Source organism: Schistocerca gregaria, chromosome 3, assembly GCF_023897955.1.
Source record: "Schistocerca gregaria isolate iqSchGreg1 chromosome 3, iqSchGreg1.2, whole genome shotgun sequence".
Classification (NCBI taxonomy): Eukaryota; Metazoa; Arthropoda; class Insecta; order Orthoptera; family Acrididae; genus Schistocerca; species Schistocerca gregaria.
In genome coordinates this window covers 20,408,394-20,429,765 of record NC_064922.1, presented here as the reverse complement: position 1 = coordinate 20,429,765, position 21,372 = coordinate 20,408,394, and the positions used below count along the sequence as shown (strand labels likewise).

The 21,372-nt window shown below is 49.6% G+C and overlaps 9 non-coding genes across 9 annotated transcripts; all 9 read right to left on the bottom strand.

Annotated features, from left to right (window-relative positions):
- Window positions 1-1,281: 1,281 nt before the first annotated feature.
- On the bottom strand, window positions 1,282-1,358 carry Trnaa-agc (transfer RNA alanine (anticodon AGC)). The gene has a single exon. It is a non-coding gene; the product is annotated as a tRNA-Ala (tRNA).
- A 4,336-nt stretch (window positions 1,359-5,694) lies between these two features.
- Trnaa-agc (transfer RNA alanine (anticodon AGC)) lies at window positions 5,695-5,771 on the bottom strand. Its single transcript has one exon. It is a non-coding gene; the product is annotated as a tRNA-Ala (tRNA).
- A 1,394-nt stretch (window positions 5,772-7,165) lies between these two features.
- Window positions 7,166-7,242, bottom strand: Trnaa-agc (transfer RNA alanine (anticodon AGC)). Its single transcript has one exon. It is a non-coding gene; the product is annotated as a tRNA-Ala (tRNA).
- A 2,865-nt stretch (window positions 7,243-10,107) lies between these two features.
- Window positions 10,108-10,184, bottom strand: Trnaa-agc (transfer RNA alanine (anticodon AGC)). The gene has a single exon. It is a non-coding gene; the product is annotated as a tRNA-Ala (tRNA).
- Window positions 10,185-11,578: 1,394 nt separating this feature from the next.
- On the bottom strand, window positions 11,579-11,655 carry Trnaa-agc (transfer RNA alanine (anticodon AGC)). Its single transcript has one exon. It is a non-coding gene; the product is annotated as a tRNA-Ala (tRNA).
- Window positions 11,656-13,049: 1,394 nt separating this feature from the next.
- Window positions 13,050-13,126, bottom strand: Trnaa-agc (transfer RNA alanine (anticodon AGC)). The gene has a single exon. It is a non-coding gene; the product is annotated as a tRNA-Ala (tRNA).
- Window positions 13,127-14,520: 1,394 nt separating this feature from the next.
- Trnaa-agc (transfer RNA alanine (anticodon AGC)) lies at window positions 14,521-14,597 on the bottom strand. The gene has a single exon. It is a non-coding gene; the product is annotated as a tRNA-Ala (tRNA).
- Window positions 14,598-18,933: 4,336 nt separating this feature from the next.
- Trnaa-agc (transfer RNA alanine (anticodon AGC)) lies at window positions 18,934-19,010 on the bottom strand. Its single transcript has one exon. It is a non-coding gene; the product is annotated as a tRNA-Ala (tRNA).
- Window positions 19,011-20,404: 1,394 nt separating this feature from the next.
- Trnaa-agc (transfer RNA alanine (anticodon AGC)) lies at window positions 20,405-20,481 on the bottom strand. Its single transcript has one exon. It is a non-coding gene; the product is annotated as a tRNA-Ala (tRNA).
- Window positions 20,482-21,372: the final 891 nt, after the last annotated feature.

Here is a 21,372-nt window from a genome sequence, read left to right as displayed (position 1 = left end):
TCGTGCATTCTGTATCGAATCGTAGTTGGCCACAATGAAAGTGGCACGCATAACGTCGAAAATAGAGTTCAGACACCGCTCTGAGTAAGACCAACGTGTTGTCCACCTCTAGACTTCAATGACGTTAAGCCGTGATACCCAAGACAGATCTGCACTCGATGACACCACGATAACAGCCGGTCCCCACACTTACACCTTGCTCTCCTTATGACAGTATACATCATATCAGTCTGTGACGCTGGTTTTGCAACTTCTTGCGTGCGTTTATGTTCGCCGCGACCAACACTTACCATGCACTGACCACAGAACATGGAGGAGCCAGGGCTTGAACCCGAGACCGTTCACACGCTAAGCGAACGATCTGCCAACTGAGCTACAGCTACACACACGACCAAGCCTGGCTATTCTCCATTCTTTGCGACTCTGATGTGCAAGGACACGATGGTTGGTTGGTTTGTAGCGGCGAAGGTACCAGAATACAAAGGCGCGGACACGTTCATATACACAAGAGTTCCAAGTAGTTTCGATGCTCTGGTATTACGAATGCAAATTCCGTCTGTTTTGAACGTCTTAAATTGAAAGGGCGGTCACAAATTGGTCCATTTCACTCATTGTCGACAATCACACAGCACCTGAGGTAACAAGCACATCTCGAGCCCCATTGTGCTCTCCATTGTTCATGCCAACTCAGTGCCTCGCTCTTTGCTACTGCGTAAAACTCTTGTCGTCCAACTGCAAAACACTGGGACACAATAAGTTTCCGCGTCCCCTTTGCACTGATCGTACTACGAAACGCTCCCCAAACTTGGCAGTCACCAATGCAGATGACCTTTCCGACTTTACACGACGCTCACGCAACGCTCACGCTAGTGACAGCCTTATTTATAGTCCGACGTCGCGCCAAAGCGAATGAGCACATTTCGCCTACGGCTTAGGCCGCTCTTCTAGTGTGGCTGCTCTGTGTCTGCAGGTAGCGAGGGGCTGCAAGCTTCCTGTGTTCGCACCTGTATCACCTGTGCTTCCTTGTCAGAGACAGACTATCGCAAAACATACAACTCACTCCATGAATTGATTGCTACGGCATCTGTTATCAGCAGTCACAACCAGCAACACCAGTAGCAGCCGACTGCATGCAAAGAATGGGAACGTGCAGTGGGATTTACGTGAAATCGGCGCAATTGTGGATGCTAGTCGTTCGCTTGTATCTGCCTACACACCTCTGCCCGTTGGGAATTATTCCACTTGCATTGCAAGGTGCGCATGTAGGTGTGTTAAAAATTCTGGAGGCGCTGGGTATCGATCCCAGTACCTCTCGCACGCTAAGCGAGCGCTCTACCATCTGAGCTACGCCCAACCCCCTGATAACTAGTGGTGCTACATACAGTCATATCAACGTCACAGACCCTTGCACTCCCATTATTCCGCAGACAAACACTACTCTCTATGTATCAGTGAGGGTGTCTTTCAGGTTTCGTGCATTCTGTATCGAATCGTAGTTGGCCACAATGAAAGTGGCACGCATAACGTCGAAAATAGAGTTCAGACACCGCTCTGAGTAAGACGAACGTGTTGTCCACCTCTAGACTTCAATGACGTTAAGCCGTGATACCTAAGACAGATCTGCACTCGATGACACCACGATAACAGCCGGTCCCCACACTTACACCTTGCTCTCCTTATGACAGTATACATCATATCAGTCTGTGACGCTGGTTTTGCAACTTCTTGCGTGCGTTTATGTTCGCCGCGACCAACACTTACCATGCACTGACCACAGAACATGGAGGAGCCAGGGCTTGAACCCGAGACCGTTCACACGCTAAGCGAACGATCTGCCAACTGAGCTACAGCTACACACACGACCAAGCCTGGCTATTCTCCATTCTTTGCGACTCTGATGTGCAAGGACACGATGGTTGGTTGGTTTGTAGCGGCGAAGGTACCAGAATACAAAGGCGCGGACACGTTCATATACACAAGAGTTCCAAGTAGTTTCGATGCTCTGGTATTACGAATGCAAATTCCGTCTGATTTGAACGTCTTAAATTGAAAGGGCGGTCACAAATTGGTCCATTTCACTCCTTGTCGACAATCACACAGCACCTGAGGTAACAAGCACATCTCGAGCCCCATTGTGCTCTCCATTGTTCATGCCAACTCAGTGCCTCGCTCTTTGCTACTGCGTAAAACTCTTGTCGTCCAACTGCAAGACACTGGGACACAATAAGTTTCCGCGTCCCCTTTGCACTGATCGTACTACGAAACGCTCCCCAAACTTGGCAGTCACCCATGCAGATGACTTTTCCGACTTTACACGACGCTCACGCAACGCTCACGCTAGTGACAGCCTTATTTATAGTTCGACGTCGCGCCAAAGCGAATGAGCACATTTCGCCTACGGCTTAGGCCGCTCTTCTAGTGTGGCTGCTCTGTGTCTGCAGGTAGCGAGGGGCTGCAAGCTTCCTGTGTTCGCACCTATATCACCTGTGCTTCCTTGTCAGAGACAGACTATCGCAAAACATACAACTCACTCCATGAATTGATTGCTACGGCATCTGTTATCAGCAGTCACAACCAGCAACACCAGTAGCAGCCGACTGCATGCAAAGAATGGGAACGTGCAGTGGGATTTACGTGAAATCGGCGCAATTGTGGATGCTAGTCGTTCGCTTGTATCTGCCTACACACCTCTGCCCGTTGGGAATTATTCCACTTGCATTGCAAGGTGCGCATGTAGGTGTGTTAAAAATTCTGGAGGCGCTGGGTATCGATCCCAGTACCTCTCGCACGCTAAGCGAGCGCTCTACCATCTGAGCTACACCCAACCCCCTGATAACTAGTGGTGCTACATACAGTCATATCAACGTCACAGACCCTTGCACTCCCATTATTCCGCAGACAAACACTACTCTCTATGTATCAGTGAGGGTGTCTTTCAGGTTTCGTGCATTCTGTATCGAATCGTAGTTGGCCACAATGAAAGTGGCACGCATAACGTCGAAAATAGAGTTCAGACACCGCTCTGAGTAAGACGAACGTGTTGTCCACCTCTAGACTTCAATGACGTTAAGCCGTGATACCTAAGACAGATCTGCACTCGATGACACCACGATAACAGCCGGTCCCCACACTTACACCTTGCTCTCCTTATGACAGTATACATCATATCAGTCTGTGACGCTGGTTTTGCAACTTCTTGCGTGCGTTTATGTTCGCCGCGACCAACACTTACCATGCACTGACCACAGAACATGGAGGAGCCAGGGCTTGAACCCGAGACCGTTCACACGCTAAGCGAACGATCTGCCAACTGAGCTACAGCTACACACACGACCAAGCCTGGCTATTCTCCATTCTTTGCGACTCTGATGTGCAAGGACACGATGGTTGGTTGGTTTGTAGCGGCGAAGGTACCAGAATACAAAGTCGCGGACACGTTCATATACACAAGAGTTCCAAGTAGTTTCGATGCTCTGGTATTACGAATCCAAATTCCGTCTGTTTTGAACGTCTTAAATTGAAAGGGCGGTCACAAATTGGTCCATTTCACTCCTTGTCGACAATCACACAGCACCTGAGGTAACAAGCACATCTCGAGCCCCATTGTGCTCTCCATTGTTCATGCCAACTCAGTGCCTCGCTCTTTGCTACTGCGTAAAACACTTGTCGTCCAACTGCAAGACACTGGGACACAATAAGTTTCCGCGTCCCCTTTGCACTGATCGTACTACGAAACGCTCCCCAAACTTGGCAGTCACCCATGCAGATGACTTTTCCGACTTTACACGACGCTCACGCAACGCTCACGTTAGTGACAGCCTTATTTATAGTCCGTCGTCGCGCCAAAGCGAATGAGCACATTTCGCCTACGGCTTAGGCCGCTCTTCTAGTGTGGCTGCTCTGTGTCTGCAGGTAGCGAGGGGCTGCAAGCTTCCTGTGTTCGCACCTATATCACCTGTGCTTCCTTGTCAGAGACAGACTATCGCAAAACATACAACTCACTCCATGAATTGATTGCTACGGCATCTGTTATCAGCAGTCACAACCAGCAACACCAGTAGCAGCCGACTGCATGCAAAGAATGGGAACGTGCAGTGGGATTTACGTGAAATCGGCGCAATTGTGGATGCTAGTCGTTCGCTTGTATCTGCCTACACACCTCTGCCGGTTGGGAATAATTCCACTTGCATGGCAAGGTGCGCATGTAGGTGTGGTAAAAATTCTGGAGGCGCTGGGTATCGATCCCAGTACCTCTCGCACGCTAAGCGAGCGCTCTACCATCTGAGCTACACCCAACCCCCTGATAACTAGTGGTGCTACATACAGTCATATCAACGTCACAGACCCTTGCACTCCCATTATTCCGCAGACAAACACTACTCTCTATGTATCAGTGAGGGTGTCTTTCAGGTTTCGTGCATTCTGTATCGAATCGTAGTTGGCCACAATGAAAGTGGCACGCATAACGTCGAAAATAGAGTTCAGACACCGCTCTGAGTAAGACGAACGTGTTGTCCACCTCTAGACTTCAATGACGTTAAGCCGTGATACCTAAGACAGATCTGCACTCGATGACACCACGATAACAGCCGGTCCCCACACTTACACCTTGCTCTCCTTATGACAGTATACATCATATCAGTCTGTGACGCTGGTTTTGCAACTTCTTGCGTGCGTTTATGTTCGCCGCGACCAACACTTACCATGCACTGACCACAGAACATGGAGGAGCCAGGGCTTGAACCCGAGACCGTTCACACGCTAAGCGAACGATCTGCCAACTGAGCTACAGCTACACACACGACCAAGCCTGGCTATTCTCCATTCTTTTCGACTCTGATGTGCAAGGACACGATGGTTGGTTGGTTTGTAGCGGCGAAGGTACCAGAATACAAAGGCGCGGACACGTTCATATACACAAGAGTTCCAAGTAGTTTCGATGCTCTGGTATTACGAATGCAAATTCCGTCTATTTTGAACGTCTTAAATTGAAAGGGCGGTCACAAATTGGTCCATTTCACTCCTTGTCCACAATCACACAGCACCTGAGGTAACAAGCACATCTCGAGCCCCATTGTGCTCTCCATTGTTCATGCCAACTCAGTGCCTCGCTCTTTGCTACTGCGTAAAACTCTTGTCGTCCAACTGCAAGACACTGGGACACAATAAGTTTCCGCGTCCCCTTTGCACTGATCGTACTACGAAACGCTCCCCAAACTTGGCAGTCACCCATGCAGATGACTTTTCCGACTTTACACGACGCTCATGCAACGCTCACGCTAGTGACAGCCTTATTTATAGTTCGACGTCGCGCCAAAGCGAATGAGGACATTTCGCCTACGGCTTAGGCTGCTCTTCTAGTGTGGCTGCTCTGTGTCTGCAGGCAGCGAGGGGCTGCAAGCTTCCTGTGTTCGCACCTATATCACCTGTGCTTCCTTGTCAGAGACAGACTATCGCAAAACATACAACTCACTCCATGAATTGATTGCTACGGCATCTGTTATCAGCAGTCACAACCAGCAACACCAGTAGCAGCCGACTGCACGCAAAGAATGGGAACGTGCAGTGGGATTTACGTGAAATCGGCGCAATTGTGGATGCTAGTCGTTCGCTTGTATCTGCCTACGCACCTCTGCCGGTTGGGAATTATTCCACTTGCATGGCAAGGTGCGCATGTAGGTGTGTTAAAAATTCTGGAGGCGCTGGGTATCGATCCCAGTACCTCTCGCACGCTAAGCGAGCGCTCTACCATCTGAGCTACGCCCAACCCCCTGACAACTAGTGGTGCTACATACAGTCATATCAACGTCACAGACCCTTGCACTCCCATTATTCCGCAGACAAACACTACTCTCTATGTATCAGTGAGGGTGTCTTTCAGGTTTCGTGCATTCTGTATCGAATCGTAGTTGGCCACAATGAAAGTGGCACGCATAACGTCGAAAATAGAGTTCAGACACCGCTCTGAGTAAGACGAACGTGTTGTCCACCTCTAGACTTCAATGACGTTAAGCCGTGATACCTAAGACAGATCTGCACTCGATGACACCACGATAACAGCCGGTCCTCACACTTACACCTTGCTCTCCTTATGACAGTATACATCATATCAGTCTGTGACGCTGGTTTTGCAACTTCTTGCGTGCGTTTATGTTCGCCGCGACCAACACTTACCATGCACTGACCACAGAACATGGAGGAGCCAGGGCTTGAACCCGAGACCGTTCACACGCTAAGCGAACGATCTACCAACTGAGCTACAGCTACACACACGACCAAGCCTGGCTATTCTCCATTCTTTGCGACTCTGATGTGCAAGGACACGATGGTTGGTTGGTTTGTAGCGGCGAAGGTACCAGAATACAAAGGCGCGGACACGTTCATATACACAAGAGTTCCAAGTAGTTTCGATGCTCTGGTATTACGAATGCAAATTCCGTCTGTTTTGAACGTCTTAAATTGAAAGGGCGGTCACAAATTTTTCCATTTCACTCCTTGTCGACAATCACACAGCACCTGAGGTAACAAGCACATCTCGAGCCCCATTGTGCTCTCCATTGTTCATGCCAACTCAGTGCCTCGCTCTTTGCTACTGCGTAAAACTCTTGTCGTCCAACTGCAAGACACTGGGACACAATAAGTTTCCGCGTCCCCTTTGCACTGATCGTACTACGAAACGCTCCCCAAACTTGGCAGTCACCCATGCAGATGACTTTTCCGACTTTACACGACGCTCATGCAACGCTCACGCTAGTGACAGCCTTATTTATAGTTCGACGTCGCGCCAAAGCGAATGAGGACATTTCGCCTACGGCTTAGGCTGCTCTTCTAGTGTGGCTGCTCTGTGTCTGCAGGCAGCGAGGGGCTGCAAGCTTCCTGTGTTCGCACCTATATCACCTGTGCTTCCTTGTCAGAGACAGACTATCGCAAAACATACAACTCACTCCATGAATTGATTGCTACGGCATCTGTTATCAGCAGTCACAACCAGCAACACCAGTAGCAGCCGACTGCACGCAAAGAATGGGAACGTGCAGTGGGATTTACGTGAAATCGGCGCAATTGTGGATGCTAGTCGTTCGCTTGTATCTGCCTACGCACCTCTGCCGGTTTGGAATTATTCCACTTGCATGGCAAGGTGCGCATGTAGGTGTGTTAAAAATTCTGGAGGCGCTGGGTATCGATCCCAGTACCTCTCGCACGCTAAGCGAGCGCTCTACCATCTGAGCTACGCCCAACCCCCTGACAACTAGTGGTGCTACATACAGTCATATCAACGTCACAGACCCTTGCACTCCCATTATTCCGCAGACAAACACTACTCTCTATGTATCAGTGAGGGTGTCTTTCAGGTTTCGTGCATTCTGTATCGAATCGTAGTTGGCCACAATGAAAGTGGCACGCATAACGTCGAAAATAGAGTTCAGACACCGCGCTGAGTAAGACGAACGTGTTGTCCACCTCTAGACTTCAATGACGTTAAGCCGTGATACCTAAGACAGATCTGCACTCGATGACACCACGATAACAGCCGGTCCCCACACTTACACCTTGCTCTCCTTATGACAGTATACATCATATCAGTCTGTGACGCTGGTTTTGCAACTTCTTGCGTGCGTTTATGTTCGCCGCGACCAACACTTACCATGCACTGTCCACAGAACATGGAGGAGCCAGGGCTTGAACCCGAGACCGTTCACACGCTAAGCGAACGATCTGCCAACTGAGCTACAGCTACACACACGACCAAGCCTGGCTATTCTCCATTCTTTGCGACTCTGATGTGCAAGGACACGATGGTTGGTTGGTTTGTAGCGGCGAAGGTACCAGAATACAAAGGCGCGGACACGTTCATATACACAAGAGTTCCAAGTAGTTTCGATGCTCTGGTATTACGAATGCAAATTCCGTCTGTTTTGAACGTCTTAAATTGAAAGGGCGGTCACAAATTGGTCCATTTCACTCCTTGTCGACAATCACACAGCACCTGAGGTAACAAGCACATCTCGAGCCCCATTGTGCTCTCCATTGTTCATGCCAACTCAGTGCCTCGCTATTTGCTACTGCGTAAAACTCTTGTCGTCCAACTGCAAGACACTGGGACACAATAAGTTTCCGCGTCCCCTTTGCACTGATCGTACTACGAAACGCTCCCCAAACTTGGCAGTCACCCATGCAGATGACTTTTCCGACTTTACACGACGCTCACGCAACGCTCACGCTAGTGACAGCCTTATTTATAGTTCGACGTCGCGCCAAAGCGAATGAGCACATTTCGCCTACGGCTTAGGCTGTTCTTCTAGTGTGGCTGCTCTGTGTCTGCAGGCAGCGAGGGGCTGCAAGCTTCCTGTGTTCGCACCTATATCACCTGTGCTTCCTTGTCAGAGACAGACTATCGCAAAACATACAACTCACTCCATGAATTGATTGCTACGGCATCTGTTATCAGCAGTCACAACCAGCAACACCAGTAGCAGACGACTGCACGCAAAGAATGGGAACGTGCAGTGGGATTTACGTGAAATCGGCGCAATTGTGGATGCTAGTCGTTCGCTTGTATCTGCCTACACACCTCTGCCGGTTGGGAATTATTCCACTTGCATGGCAAGGTGCGCATGTGGGTGTGTTAAAAATTCTGGAGGCGCTGGGTATCGATCCCAGTACCTCTCGCACGCTAAGCGAGCGCTCTACCATCTGAGCTACACCCAACCCCCTGATAACTAGTGGTGCTACATACAGTCATATCAACGTCACAGACCCTTGCACTCCCATTATTCCGCAGACAAACACTACTCTCTATGTATCAGTGAGGGTGTCTTTCAGGTTTCGTGCATTCTGTATCGAATCGTAGTTGGCCACAATGAAAGTGGCACGCATAACGTCGAAAATAGAGTTCAGACACCGCTCTGAGTAAGACGAACGTGTTGTCCACCTCTAGACTTCAATGACGTTAAGCCGTGATACCTAAGACAGATCTGCACTCGATGACACCACGATAACAGCCGGTCCCCACACTTACACCTTGCTCTCCTTATGACAGTATACATCATATCAGTCTGTGACGCTGGTTTTGCAACTTCTTGCGTGCGTTTATGTTCGCCGCGACCAACACTTACCATGCACTGACCACAGAACATGGAGGAGCCAGGGCTTGAACCCGAGACCGTTCACACGCTAAGCGAACGATCTGCCAACTGAGCTACAGCTACACACACGACCAAGCCTGGCTATTCTCCATTCTTTTCGACTCTGATGTGCAAGGACACGATGGTTGGTTGGTTTGTAGCAGCGAAGGTACCAGAATACAAAGGCGCGGACACGTTCATATACACAAGAGTTCCAAGTAGTTTCGATGCTCTGGTATTACGAATGCAAATTCCGTCTATTTTGAACGTCTTAAATTGAAAGGGCGGTCACAAATTGGTCCATTTCACTCCTTGTCCACAATCACACAGCACCTGAGGTAACAAGCACATCTCGAGCCCCATTGTGCTCTCCATTGTTCATGCCAACTCAGTGCCTCGCTCTTTGCTACTGCGTAAAACTCTTGTCGTCCAACTGCAAGACACTGGGACACAATAAGTTTCCGCGTCCCCTTTGCACTGATCGTACTACGAAACGCTCCCCAAACTTGGCAGTCACCCATGCAGATGACTTTTCCGACTTTACACGACGCTCATGCAACGCTCACGCTAGTGACAGCCTTATTTATAGTTCGACGTCGCGCCAAAGCGAATGAGGACATTTCGCCTACGGCTTAGGCTGCTCTTCTAGTGTGGCTGCTCTGTGTCTGCAGGCAGCGAGGGGCTGCAAGCTTCCTGTGTTCGCACCTATATCACCTGTGCTTCCTTGTCAGAGACAGACTATCGCAAAACATACAACTCACTCCATGAATTGATTGCTACGGCATCTGTTATCAGCAGTCACAACCAGCAACACCAGTAGCAGCCGACTGCACGCAAAGAATGGGAACGTGCAGTGGGATTTACGTGAAATCGGCGCAATTGTGGATGCTAGTCGTTCGCTTGTATCTGCCTACGCACCTCTGCCGGTTGGGAATTATTCCACTTGCATGGCAAGGTGCGCATGTAGGTGTGTTAAAAATTCTGGAGGCGCTGGGTATCGATCCCAGTACCTCTCGCACGCTAAGCGAGCGCTCTACCATCTGAGCTACGCCCAACCCCCTGACAACTAGTGGTGCTACATACAGTCATATCAACGTCACAGACCCTTGCACTCCCATTATTCCGCAGACAAACACTACTCTCTATGTATCAGTGAGGGTGTCTTTCAGGTTTCGTGCATTCTGTATCGAATCGTAGTTGGCCACAATGAAAGTGGCACGCATAACGTCGAAAATAGAGTTCAGACACCGCTCTGAGTAAGACGAACGTGTTGTCCACCTCTAGACTTCAATGACGTTAAGCCGTGATACCTAAGACAGATCTGCACTCGATGACACCACGATAACAGCCGGTCCTCACACTTACACCTTGCTCTCCTTATGACAGTATACATCATATCAGTCTGTGACGCTGGTTTTGCAACTTCTTGCGTGCGTTTATGTTCGCCGCGACCAACACTTACCATGCACTGACCACAGAACATGGAGGAGCCAGGGCTTGAACCCGAGACCGTTCACACGCTAAGCGAACGATCTGCCAACTGAGCTACAGCTACACACACGACCAAGCCTGGCTATTCTCCATTCTTTGCGACTCTGATGTGCAAGGACACGATGGTTGGTTGGTTTGTAGCGGCGAAGGTACCAGAATACAAAGGCGCGGACACGTTCATATACACAAGAGTTCCAAGTAGTTTCGATGCTCTGGTATTACGAATGCAAATTCCGTCTGTTTTGAACGTCTTAAATTGAAAGGGCGGTCACAAATTGGTCCATTTCACTCCTTGTCGACAATCACACAGCACCTGAGGTAACAAGCACATCTCGAGCCCCATTGTGCTCTCCATTGTTCATGCCAACTCAGTGCCTCGCTCTTTGCTACTGCGTAAAACTCTTGTCGTCCAACTGCAAGACACTGGGACACAATAAGTTTCCGCGTCCCCTTTGCACTGATCGTACTACGAAACGCTCCCCAAACTTGGCAGTCACCCATGCAGATGACTTTTCCGACTTTACACGACGCTCATGCAACGCTCACGCTAGTGACAGCCTTATTTATAGTTCGACGTCGCGCCAAAGCGAATGAGGACATTTCGCCTACGGCTTAGGCCGCTCTTCTAGTGTGGCTGCTCTGTGTCTGCAGGCAGCGAGGGGCTGCAAGCTTCCTGTGTTCGCACCTATATCACCTGTGCTTCCTTGTCAGAGACAGACTATCGCAAAACATACAACTCACTCCATGAATTGATTGCTACGGCATCTGTTATCAGCAGTCACAACCAGCAACACCAGTAGCAGCCGACTGCACGCAAAGAATGGGAACGTGCAGTGGGATTTACGTGAAATCGGCGCAATTGTGGATGCTAGTCGTTCGCTTGTATCTGCCTACGCACCTCTGCCGGTTTGGAATTATTCCACTTGCATGGCAAGGTGCGCATGTAGGTGTGTTAAAAATTCTGGAGGCGCTGGGTATCGATCCCAGTACCTCTCGCACGCTAAGCGAGCGCTCTACCATCTGAGCTACGCCCAACCCCCTGACAACTAGTGGTGCTACATACAGTCATATCAACGTCACAGACCCTTGCACTCCCATTATTCCGCAGACAAACACTACTCTCTATGTATCAGTGAGGGTGTCTTTCAGGTTTCGTGCATTCTGTATCGAATCGTAGTTGGCCACAATGAAAGTGGCACGCATAACGTCGAAAATAGAGTTCAGACACCGCTCTGAGTAAGACGAACGTGTTGTCCACCTCTAGACTTCAATGACGTTAAGCCGTGATACCTAAGACAGATCTGCACTCGATGACACCACGATAACAGCCGGTCCCCACACTTACACCTTGCTCTCCTTATGACAGTATACATCATATCAGTCTGTGACGCTGGTTTTGCAACTTCTTGCGTGCGTTTATGTTCGCCGCGACCAACACTTACCATGCACTGACCACAGAACATGGAGGAGCCAGGGCTTGAACCCGAGACCGTTCACACGCTAAGCGAACGATCTGCCAACTGAGCTACAGCTACACACACGACCAAGCCTGGCTATTCTCCATTCTTTTCGACTCTGATGTGCAAGGACACGATGGTTGGTTGGTTTGTAGCAGCGAAGGTACCAGAATACAAAGGCGCGGACACGTTCATATACACAAGAGTTCCAAGTAGTTTCGATGCTCTGGTATTACGAATGCAAATTCCGTCTATTTTGAACGTCTTAAATTGAAAGGGCGGTCACAAATTGGTCCATTTCACTCCTTGTCCACAATCACACAGCACCTGAGGTAACAAGCACATCTCGAGCCCCATTGTGCTCTCCATTGTTCATGCCAACTCAGTGCCTCGCTCTTTGCTACTGCGTAAAACTCTTGTCGTCCAACTGCAAGACACTGGGACACAATAAGTTTCCGCGTCCCCTTTGCACTGATCGTACTACGAAACGCTCCCCAAACTTGGCAGTCACCCATGCAGATGACTTTTCCGACTTTACACGACGCTCATGCAACGCTCACGCTAGTGACAGCCTTATTTATAGTTCGACGTCGCGCCAAAGCGAATGAGGACATTTCGCCTACGGCTTAGGCTGCTCTTCTAGTGTGGCTGCTCTGTGTCTGCAGGCAGCGAGGGGCTGCAAGCTTCCTGTGTTCGCACCTATATCACCTGTGCTTCCTTGTCAGAGACAGACTATCGCAAAACATACAACTCACTCCATGAATTGATTGCTACGGCATCTGTTATCAGCAGTCACAACCAGCAACACCAGTAGCAGCCGACTGCACGCAAAGAATGGGAACGTGCAGTGGGATTTACGTGAAATCGGCGCAATTGTGGATGCTAGTCGTTCGCTTGTATCTGCCTACACACCTCTGCCGGTTGGGAATTATTCCACTTGCATGGCAAGGTGCGCATGTAGGTGTGTTAAAAATTCTGGAGGCGCTGGGTATCGATCCCAGTACCTCTCGCACGCTAAGCGAGCGCTCTACCATCTGAGCTACGCCCAACCCCCTGACAACTAGTGGTGCTACATACAGTCATATCAACGTCACAGACCCTTGCACTCCCATTATTCCGCAGACAAACACTACTCTCTATGTATCAGTGAGGGTGTCTTTCAGGTTTCGTGCATTCTGTATCGAATCGTAGTTGGCCACAATGAAAGTGGCACGCATAACGTCGAAAATAGAGTTCAGACACCGCTCTGAGTAAGACGAACGTGTTGTCCACCTCTAGACTTCAATGACGTTAAGCCGTGATACCTAAGACAGATCTGCACTCGATGACACCACGATAACAGCCGGTCCTCACACTTACACCTTGCTCTCCTTATGACAGTATACATCATATCAGTCTGTGACGCTGGTTTTGCAACTTCTTGCGTGCGTTTATGTTCGCCGCGACCAACACTTACCATGCACTGACCACAGAACATGGAGGAGCCAGGGCTTGAACCCGAGACCGTTCACACGCTAAGCGAACGATCTGCCAACTGAGCTACAGCTACACACACGACCAAGCCTGGCTATTCTCCATTCTTTGCGACTCTGATGTGCAAGGACACGATGGTTGGTTGGTTTGTAGCGGCGAAGGTACCAGAATACAAAGGCGCGGACACGTTCATATACACAAGAGTTCCAAGTAGTTTCGATGCTCTGGTATTACGAAAGCAAATTCCGTCTGTTTTGAACGTCTTAAATTGAAAGGGCGGTCACAAATTGGTCCATTTCACTCCTTGTCGACAATCACACAGCACCTGAGGTAACAAGCACATCTCGAGCCCCATTGTGCTCTCCATTGTTCATGCCAACTCAGTGCCTCGCTCTTTGCTACTGCGTAAAACTCTTGTCGTCCAACTGCAAGACACTGGGACACAATAAGTTTCCGCGTCCCCTTTGCACTGATCGTACTACGAAACGCTCCCCAAACTTGGCAGTCACCCATGCAGATGACTTTTCCGACTTTACACGACGCTCATGCAACGCTCACGCTAGTGACAGCCTTATTTATAGTTCGACGTCGCGCCAAAGCGAATGAGGACATTTCGCCTACGGCTTAGGCTGCTCTTCTAGTGTGGCTGCTCTGTGTCTGCAGGCAGCGAGGGGCTGCAAGCTTCCTGTGTTCGCACCTATATCACCTGTGCTTCCTTGTCAGAGACAGACTATCGCAAAACATACAACTCACTCCATGAATTGATTGCTACGGCATCTGTTATCAGCAGTCACAACCAGCAACACCAGTAGCAGCCGACTGCACGCAAAGAATGGGAACGTGCAGTGGGATTTACGTGAAATCGGCGCAATTGTGGATGCTAGTCGTTCGCTTGTATCTGCCTACGCACCTCTGCCGGTTTGGAATTATTCCACTTGCATGGCAAGGTGCGCATGTAGGTGTGTTAAAAATTCTGGAGGCGCTGGGTATCGATCCCAGTACCTCTCGCACGCTAAGCGAGCGCTCTACCATCTGAGCTACGCCCAACCCCCTGACAACTAGTGGCGCTACATACAGTCATATCAACGTCACAGACCCTTGCACTCCCATTATTCCGCAGACAAACACTACTCTCTATGTATCAGTGAGGGTGTCTTTCAGGTTTCGTGCATTCTGTATCGAATCGTATTTGGCCACAATGAAAGTGGCACGCATAACGTCGAAAATAGAGTTCAGACACCGCGCTGAGTAAGACGAACGTGTTGTCCACCTCTAGACTTCAATGACGTTAAGCCGTGATACCTAAGACAGATCTGCACTCGATGACACCACGATAACAGCCGGTCCCCACACTTACACCTTGCTCTCCTTATGACAGTATACATCATATCAGTCTGTGACGCTGGTTTTGCAACTTCTTGCGTGCGTTTATGTTCGCCGCGACCAACACTTACCATGCACTGACCACAGAACATGGAGGAGCCAGGGCTTGAACCCGAGACCGTTCACACGCTAAGCGAACGATCTGCCAACTGAGCTACAGCTACACACACGACCAAGCCTGGCTATTCTCCATTCTTTGCGACTCTGATGTGCAAGGACACGATGGTTGGTTGGTTTGTAGCGGCGAAGGTACCAGAATACAAAGGCGCGGACACGTTCATATACACAAGAGTTCCAAGTAGTTTCGATGCTCTGGTATTACGAATGCAAATTCCGTCTGTTTTGAACGTCTTAAATTGAAAGGGCGGTCACAAATTGGTCCATTTCACTCCTTGTCCACAATCACACAGCACCTGAGGTAACAAGCACATCTCGAGCCCCATTGTGCTCTCCATTGTTCATGCCAACTCAGTGCCTCGCTCTTTGCTACTGCGTAAAACTCTTGTCGTCCAACTGCAAAACACTGGGACACAATAAGTTTCCGCGTCCCCTTTGCACTGATCGTACTACGAAACGCTCCCCAAACTTGGCAGTCACCCATGCAGATGACTTTTCCGACTTTACACGACGCTCACGCAACGCTCACGCTAGTGACAGCCTTATTTATAGTCCGACGTCGCGCCAAAGCGAATGAGCACATTTCGCCTACGGCTTAGGCCGCTCTTCTAGTGTGGCTGCTCTGTGTCTGCAGGTAGCGAGGGGCTGCAAGCTTCCTGTGTTCGCACCTATATCACCTGTGCTTCCTTGTCAGAGACAGACTATCGCAAAACATACAACTCACTCCATGAATTGATTGCTACGGCATCTGTTATCAGCAGTCACAACCAGCAACACCAGTAGCAGCCGACTGCATGCAAAGAATGGGAACGTGCAGTGGGATTTACGTGAAATCGGCGCAATTGTGGATGCTAGTCGTTCGCTTGTATCTGCCTACACACCTCTGCCGGTTGGGAATTATTCCACTTGCATTGCAAGGTGCGCATGTAGGTGTGTTAAAAATTCTGGAGGCGCTGGGTATCGATCCCAGTACCTCTCGCACGCTAAGCGAGCGCTCTACCATCTGAGCTACACCCAACCCCCTGATAACTAGTGGTGCTACATACAGTCATATCAACGTCACAGACCCTTGCACTCCCATTATTCCGCAGACAAACACTACTCTCTATGTATCAGTGAGGGTGTCTTTCAGGTTTCGTGCATTCTGTATCGAATCGTAGTTGGCCACAATGAAAGTGGCACGCATAACGTCGAAAATAGAGTTCAGACACCGCTCTGAGTAAGACGAACGTGTTGTCCACCTCTAGACTTCAATGACGTTAAGCCGTGATACCTAAGACAGATCTGCACTCGATGACACCACGATAACAGCCGGTCCCCACACTTACACCTTGCTCTCCTTATGACAGTATACATCATATCAGTCTGTGACGCTGGTTTTGCAACTTCTTGCGTGCGTTTATGTTCGCCGCGACCAACACTTACCATGCACTGACCACAGAACATGGAGGAGCCAGGGCTTGAACCCGAGACCGTTCACACGCTAAGCGAACGATCTGCCAACTGAGCTACAGCTACACACACGACCAAGCCTGGCTATTCTCCATTCTTTGCGACTCTGATGTGCAAGGACACGATGGTTGGTTGGTTTGTAGCGGCGAAGGTACCAGAATACAAAGGCGCGGACACGTTCATATACACAAGAGTTCCAAGTAGTTTCGATGCTCTGGTATTACGAATGCAAATTCCGTCTGTTTTGAACGTCTTAAATTGAAAGGGCGGTCACAAATTGGTCCATTTCACTCCTTGTCCACAATCACACAGCACCTGAGGTAACAAGCACATCTCGAGCCCCATTGTGCTCTCCATTGTTCATGCCAACTCAGTGCCTCGCTATTTGCTACTGCGTAAAACTCTTGTCGTCCAACTGCAAGACACTGGGACACAATAAGTTTCCGCGTCCCCTTTGCACTGATCGTACTACGAAACGCTCCCCAAACTTGGCAGTCACCCATGCAGATGACTTTTCCGACTTTACACGACGCTCACGCAACGCTCACGCTAGTGACAGCCTTATTTATAGTTCGACGTCGCGCCAAAGCGAATGAGCACATTTCGCCTACGGCTTAGGCTGTTCTTCTAGTGTGGCTGCTCTGTGTCTGCAGGCAGCGAGGGGCTGCAAGCTTCCTGTGTTCGCACCTATATCACCTGTGCTTCCTTGTCAGAGACAGACTATCGCAAAACATACAACTCACTCCATGAATTGATTGCTACGGCATCTGTTATCAGCAGTCACAACCAGCAACACCAGTAGCAGCCGACTGCACGCAAAGAATGGGAACGTGCAGTGGGATTTACGTGAAATCGGCGCAATTGTGGATGCTAGTCGTTCGCTTGTATCTGCCTACACACCTCTGCCGGTTGGGAATTATTCCACTTGCATGGCAAGGTGCGCATGTGGGTGTGTTAAAAATTCTGGAGGCGCTGGGTATCGATCCCAGTACCTCTCGCACGCTAAGCGAGCGCTCTACCATCTGAGCTACACCCAACCCCCTGATAACTAGTGGTGCTACATACAGTCATATCAACGTCACAGTCCCTTGCACTCCCATTATTCCGCAGACAAACACTACTCTCTATGTATCAGTGAGGGTGTCTTTCAGGTTTCGTGCATTCTGTATCGAATCGTAGTTGGCCACAATGAAAGTGGCACGCATAACGTCGAAAATAGAGTTCAGACACCGCTCTGAGTAAGACGAACGTGTTGTCCACCTCTAGACTTCAATGACGTTAAGCCGTGATACCTAAGACAGATCTGCACTCGATGACACCACGATAACAGCCGGTCCCCACACTTACACCTTGCTCTCCTTATGACAGTATACATCATATCAGTCTGTGACGCTGGTTTTGCAACTTCTTGCGTTCGTTTATGTTCGCCGCGACCAACACTTACCATGCACTGACCACAGAACATGGAGGAGCCAGGGCTTGAACCCGAGACCGTTCACACGCTAAGCGAACGATCTGCCAACTGAGCTACAGCTACACACACGACCAAGCCTGGCTATTCTCCATTCTTTGCGACTCTGATGTGCAAGGACACGATGGTTGGTTGGTTTGTAGCGGCGAAGGTACCAGAATACAAAGGCGCGGACACGTTCATATACACAAGAGTTCCAAGTAGTTTCGATGCTCTGGTATTACGAATGCAAATTCCGTCTGTTTTGAACGTCTTAAATTGAAAGGGCGGTCACAAATTGGTCCATTTCACTCCTTGTCCACAATCACACAGCACCTGAGGTAACAAGCACATCTCGAGCCCCATTGTGCTCTCCATTGTTCATGCCAACTCAGTGCCTCGCTCTTTGCTACTGCGTAAAACTCTTGTCGTCCAACTGCAAAACACTGGGACACAATAAGTTTCCGCGTCCCCTTTGCACTGATCGTACTACGAAACGCTCCCCAAACTTGGCAGTCACCCATGCAGATGACTTTTCCGACTTTACACGACGCTCACGCAACGCTCACGCTAGTGACAGCCTTATTTATAGTCCGACGTCGCGCCAAAGCGAATGAGCACATTTCGCCTACGGCTTAGGCCGCTCTTCTAGTGTGGCTGCTCTGTGTCTGCAGGTAGCGAGGGGCTGCAAGCTTCCTGTGTTCGCACCTATATCACCTGTGCTTCCTTGTCAGAGACAGACTATCGCAAAACATACAACTCACTCCATGAATTGATTGCTACGGCATCTGTTATCAGCAGTCACAACCAGCAACACCAGTAGCAGCCGACTGCATGCAAAGAATGGGAACGTGCAGTGGGATTTACGTGAAATCGGCGCAATTGTGGATGCTAGTCGTTCGCTTGTATCTGCCAACACACCTCTGCCGGTTGGGAATTATTCCACTTGCATTGCAAGGTGCGCATGTAGGTGTGTTAAAAATTCTGGAGGCGCTGGGTATCGATCCCAGTTCCTCTCGCACGCTAAGCGAGCGCTCTACCATCTGAGCTACGCCCAACCCCCTGATAACTAGTGGTGCTACATACAGTCATATCAACGTCACAGACCCTTGCACTCCCATTATTCCGCAGACAAACACTACTCTCTATGTATCAGTGAGGGTGTCTTTCAGGTTTCGTGCATTCTGTATCGAATCGTAGTTGGCCACAATGAAAGTGGCACGCATAACGTCGAAAATAGAGTTCAGACACCGCTCTGAGTAAGACGAACGTGTTGTCCACCTCTAGACTTCAATGACGTTAAGCCGTGATACCTAAGACAGATCTGCACTCGATGACACCACGATAACAGCCGGTCCCCACACTTACACCTTGCTCTCCTTATGACAGTATACATCATATCAGTCTGTGACGCTGGTTTTGCAACTTCTTGCGTGCGTTTATGTTCGCCGCGACCAACACTTACCATGCACTGACCACAGAACATGGAGGAGCCAGGGCTTGAACCCGAGACCGTTCACACGCTAAGCGAACGATCTGCCAACTGAGCTACAGCTACACACACGACCAAGCCTGGCTATTCTCCATTCTTTGCGACTCTGATGTGCAAGGACACGATGGTTGGTTGGTTTGTAGCGGCGAAGGTACCAGAATACAAAGGCGCGGACACGTTCATATACACAAGAGTTCCAAGTAGTTTCGATGCTCTGGTATTACGAATGCAAATTCCGTCTGTTTTGAACGTCTTAAATTGAAAGGGCGGTCACAAATTGGTCCATTTCACTCCTTGTCCACAATCACACAGCACCTGAGGTAACAAGCACATCTCGAGCCCCATTGTGCTCTCCATTGTTCATGCCAACTCAGTGCCTCGCTCTTTGCTACTGCGTAAAACTCTTGTCGTCCAACTGCAAGACACTGGGACACAATAAGTTTCCGCGTCCCCTTTGCACTGATCGTACTACGAAACGCTCCCCAAACTTGGCAGTCACCCATGCAGATGACTTTTCCGACTTTACACGACGCTCACGCAACGCTCACGCTAGTGACAGCCTTATTTATAGTTCGACGTCGCGCCAAAGCGAATGAGCACATTTCGCCTACGGCTTAGGCTGTTCTTCTAGTGTGGCTGCTCTGTGTCTGCAGGCAGCGAGGGGCTGCAAGCTTCCTGTGTTCGCACCTATATCACCTGTGCTTCCTTGTCAGAGACAGACTATCGCAAAACATACAACTCACTCCATGAATTGATTGCTACGGCATCTGTTATCAGCAGTCACAACCAGCAACACCAGTAGCAGACGACTGCACGCAAAGAATGGGAACGTGCAGTGGGATTTACGTGAAATCGGCGCAATTGTGGATGCTAGTCGTTCGCTTGTATCTGCCTACACACCTCTGCCGGTTGGGAATTATTCCACTTGCATGGCAAGGTGCGCATGTGGGTGTGTTAAAAATTCTGGAGGCGCTGGGTATCGATCCCAGTTCCTCTCGCACGCTAAGCGAGCGCTCTACCATCTGAGCTACGCCCAACCCCCTGATAACTAGTGGTGCTACATACAGTCATATCAACGTCACAGACCCTTGCACTCCCATTATTCCGCAGACAAACACTACTCTCTATGTATCAGTGAGGGTGTCTTTCAGGTTTCGTGCATTCTGTATCGAATCGTAGTTGGCCACAATGAAAGTGGCACGCATAACGTCGAAAATAGAGTTCAGACACCGCTCTGAGTAAGACGAACGTGTTGTCCACCTCTAGACTTCAATGACGTTAAGCCGTGATACCTAAGACAGATCTGCACTCGATGACACCACGATAACAGCCGGTCCCCACACTTACACCTTGCTCTCCTTATGACAGTATACATCATATCAGTCTGTGACGCTGGTTTTGCAACTTCTTGCGTGCGTTTATGTTCGCCGCGACCAACACTTACCATGCACTGACCACAGAACATGGAGGAGCCAGGGCTTGAACCCGAGACCGTTCACACGCTAAGCGAACGATCTGCCAACTGAGCTACAGCTACACACACGACCAAGCCTGGCTATTCTCCATTCTTTGCGACTCTGATGTGCAAGGACACGATGGTTGGTTGGTTTGTAGCGGCGAAGGTACCAGAATACAAAGGCGCGGACACGTTCATATACACAAGAGTTCCAAGTAGTTTCGATGCTCTGGTATTACGAATGCAAATTCCGTCTGTTTTGAACGTCTTAAATTGAAAGGGCGGTCACAAATTGGTCCATTTCACTCCTTGTCCACAATCACACAGCACCTGAGGTAACAAGCACATCTCGAGCCCCATTGTGCTCTCCATTGTTCATGCCAACTCAGTGCCTCGCTCTTTGCTACTGCGTAAAACTCTTGTCGTCCAACTGCAAGACACTGGGACACAATAAGTTTCCGCGTCCCCTTTGCACT